Here is a 3833-nt window from a genome sequence, read left to right as displayed (position 1 = left end):
TGTTTTACTGATGTCTGCAAATACCTACTTTCCTATGCCCTGTGTGTAAGTACAGTCAGACTCACAATGCTTACAGCTGCAAAGCAATAACTGTTAATGTCAGGTGGAACTGACAAATGTCCAGCAGTGAAGACTGAGATCAGGAAAAGTATGCAATGGACTACGCACATAGAGGCCCTCAAACATCTGGTGTGATGTCCGCATCATTGTATTCTTGCCTTAGTTATCACCATTACAGTAACATTTGTGTGTACTTAGCAATTTGTCAAACAATGACTCACAGATGAAATGCTGATTGTGCTTTTTATTGGCATAATATTCTATGAATAGAAAGTAAAACTGATTTCACTTAGAAGTTGTCATTTGTCTTACTAACATGGAATGGACTAGGTTTAAACTAATCAACATATGGATATTAGATATATATTCTATGTTATAAATACATAATAATGCAAAGTGACTTAATTACACACACTGAGTCTTTGCTTTAGTGAGAAATGATTTATAAAAGAGAAAAAGTAAATATGAATTGCTAAAGAAAATACAATAAATGTTGATAGGATATAGAGTGTATACTCTGTAGACAAAAAAGTTCAGCCATTTCTTTTTTCACTTGTATTTTCACTCCATGAACCAAGCACGTCTTGGAATGCAGCACCTATAAACAAAAGAAAAATGCTAACAATCACAGTTACAATAAAATGTTCTAGTACTTCATGTCCTATTTGATTTTCAATAAACAATTACTTCAGAAAAAATCTACACAACATGCTGTCTTTTTTACAAAAAAACTCTAGTTTGTTCTGTTTTATTATCAGATTGAGTTGCTGATAGAAATGCAGTGTGCAGTGTTGTGAACCAAAAGCTGCTTTTCTGCTGATACTATTTATTAAAGTCTTTCACTTTTGACTAAACAATACATATTTAACTCAAAGATTTGGCCAACTAATTTCTATTTACTTGATTTCTAATTTTTGTAAGGTGACCTGGAAGTTTTGATTTGACTTGCTTAATCTCTTGAAATAATTAAAGAAACTAAGAAAGTTGGAACATAAGAGGCATAACTGCTATTCCGCATAATGATTAGATGTGAAAAGGGTTCCTATTAGATCAGCGAACGCTTAACTTAGCGAATACTTTTTAATCAACCCTTTTTGTTCAAAATGGTGAAATCTCAAAAGCACAGAACAGTGATTTTTTTCCTAGGGAAAAAAAAAATCACTGGGCTGTATTCAGGACTTTGCCAATTTCTCCATTGTGGTGCAATCTCGGAGTCGGTATATTTAAGTAGGGGGTGGGGGGGCACAGCCCCCCACATCTTATTTTGTGTTTGTTTTTTTTTATTTTGTTTTTTTTTTAATATGGAGCAGCGTTTTTTTTTTCCCCTGGGAAAAAAATGCTGTACCATGTCTTCGGCCTTCGGTGTTTCGACATAGTTGGGTAGATTATACAGCGTTCACTAAGTTAAGTGTTTGCTGATATAATATAGACCCATGTGAAAATATGTATCTTATATTAGTGAAGATACTAAGTAAAAGAGTGAAAAACATTATTTTACTAGCACATGACAAAAGATACCTAGATCGACTTGTACTACTGATGATACAGTTGTAAAATCATAAGCAAACTAAGCTTGTTACAAAGCTGAGCTAAAGAGACTGTATTAATGATTTTCTAAAAAAAAATTAGGATATGGTATTGGATATCAGTGACTTACTCCAGTAACGTTCCATTGACTGCGAGCTTGAGTCATCATCAGGGGGGCAGGTTTAGGGGAGCACTCCCTATTTAAGGGAATTGCTGCTGTTCTTGCCTGCAGAATCCATCAGCAGGCACATTGGATTAAGATGATGAAGCCAGTAGGTTGTGGTGAGGGCTTGTCATCTGCATATCAGCTGTTTAGTCATTTGTTACATGCTGGTATTGCTGTCCCCATTTATTTATTTAAGTAAAAATTAAAAAAAAAAATATATATACATATATATATATATATATATATATAAAACACACACACACTCACACACACACACACACACACACACACATATATATATATATATATATATATATATATATATACAAATATATACATATATTTATATACTATTAAATAAATGAAAAGAAGAATGTACCATAAGTAACACAGGGTGGCCAGGAGTATTTTAGATTAAAAACTAAATAATAATAATAATAATAATATATGAATAAATATATATTACATATTAAAAAACGCACACACACACACACACACACACACACACACACACACACACACACACACACACACACACACACACACACACACACACACACACACACACACACACACACACACACACACACACACACACACACACACACACACACACACACACTACTGGCACTCTAGCCATTGTTAGGTGAAGTATGATTTCTAGTGATGCTGTTACACTGTACATCTGAAAGGTGAGTGCCCTCATATATAGGTAAGAATGCCAGTTTATTCTACTGCAACTGTGACATTTGCACCTAAAAGTGAATTTGGTGCATACTATCTGTTACTACATTAAACTTTATACCTACCTGTTGCTCAGCTAACAATGAGAACATTGTATATGCAAATATCATAATGGCCTTAGACCCCCTTGGATGTTCCCTTGCTACAGAATGAGCCACTTCCTATATCACCGGCTCATCAGAGAAGTTACAGTCAATGAGGATCGAAAAAGAATCACATACCAGAGGGGTGACCAAACGCTCAGAGTAAACAAAACTTTAATTCAAACAGGAGACTCAGATGGTATTGTTTTTAATTTAGCAAAACATTTATTACACGAGCTTGAACTAAAGATCCTTAAAAAGGACTTAATGTTTATTCCTGCTGATACTTCAGATATTTCAAACTGATTGAGTTTAAGCTACTCATTAGAAAGCTTAAATTGAAAGTAACATTATCTTTCCACATAATACAAATCCTGTTCATTATCATCGAAGCAGTGCTTTCATTCCAACAAATAATAACGTTGTCTCGGTTTTTGAAAGAATGATGGAGAATGAAATATACGAGTTATATAATGTGAAATATAACAGAGGATTTCATAACTCAGGTAAAGAGAAATATAAAGCTATCTATGCATTAACTAGAGATGAAAATATTGTGATAAAAGCTGCTGATAAAAGTGGGGGTATGATTGTATTTGATACTGCCTATTATCCGACTGCTGTGTTGGCTATGTTAAATACCTCTGATTATTTTCCTATAACCAGGTTTGAGGTCACAAAAATTGTCATTGAAGTAAAGTCAAAAATGTATTGCTTATTTTGTGAAAGAGAAATATCTAAAGATGTGTTTGATTATTTGTATACTGAACGGTCAAATTTCATCATAATTTACCGAATACCAAAAATTCATAAGTCTGTATGTAAACCACCCTTATACCCTATTGTATCAGCCAGAGGATGGGTTAATGAATCTATTTCAAAGTTTCTGGAAAGTCAGTTTAAAGCCCTTCTAGCAACATCTAACACTATTATAAAAGATAGCAAACATTTTTTACAGCAACTTAATGACTGGACTGCAGTTAACAATATTCTTACCTGCTATTTGGTGACTTTAGATGTTGACTCACTTTTTACCTCAGTCACAAATAAAGAAGGTATTGATATGGTTAGAAAATATATTTTGAGTCAATGAGACTTAGCCAATATAAATGTGCAACAAATATGTACATTGTTAGAAGTAGTATTGACTAATAATGATTTTATGATTGAAACATAGTTTTATAGATAGGTTAATGGCATGAATTTATGGGAGAATGAGTACATTTTATCTATACCTAGGAATAAGTATCAAA

General features: G+C 33.2%; 1 long non-coding RNA gene across 1 annotated transcript in view; it reads right to left on the bottom strand.

The window, feature by feature from the left end:
* Positions 1-284: 284 nt before the first annotated feature.
* The window catches only part of LOC122802829, a 364096-nt gene continuing 360547 nt past the window's right edge, over positions 285-3833 (bottom strand). Inside the window, exon 3 of the long non-coding RNA XR_006364986.1 lies at positions 285-658. This is a non-coding gene — a long non-coding RNA (uncharacterized LOC122802829). The remainder of the gene's footprint in view (positions 659-3833) is intronic.

Source organism: Protopterus annectens, chromosome 5.part0 (genome assembly GCF_019279795.1).
Source record: "Protopterus annectens isolate FY-2018-M chromosome 5.part0, PAN1.0, whole genome shotgun sequence".
NCBI lineage: Eukaryota > Metazoa > Chordata > Ceratodontiformes > Protopteridae > Protopterus > Protopterus annectens.
This window is presented reverse-complemented; position numbering and strand designations above follow the sequence as displayed.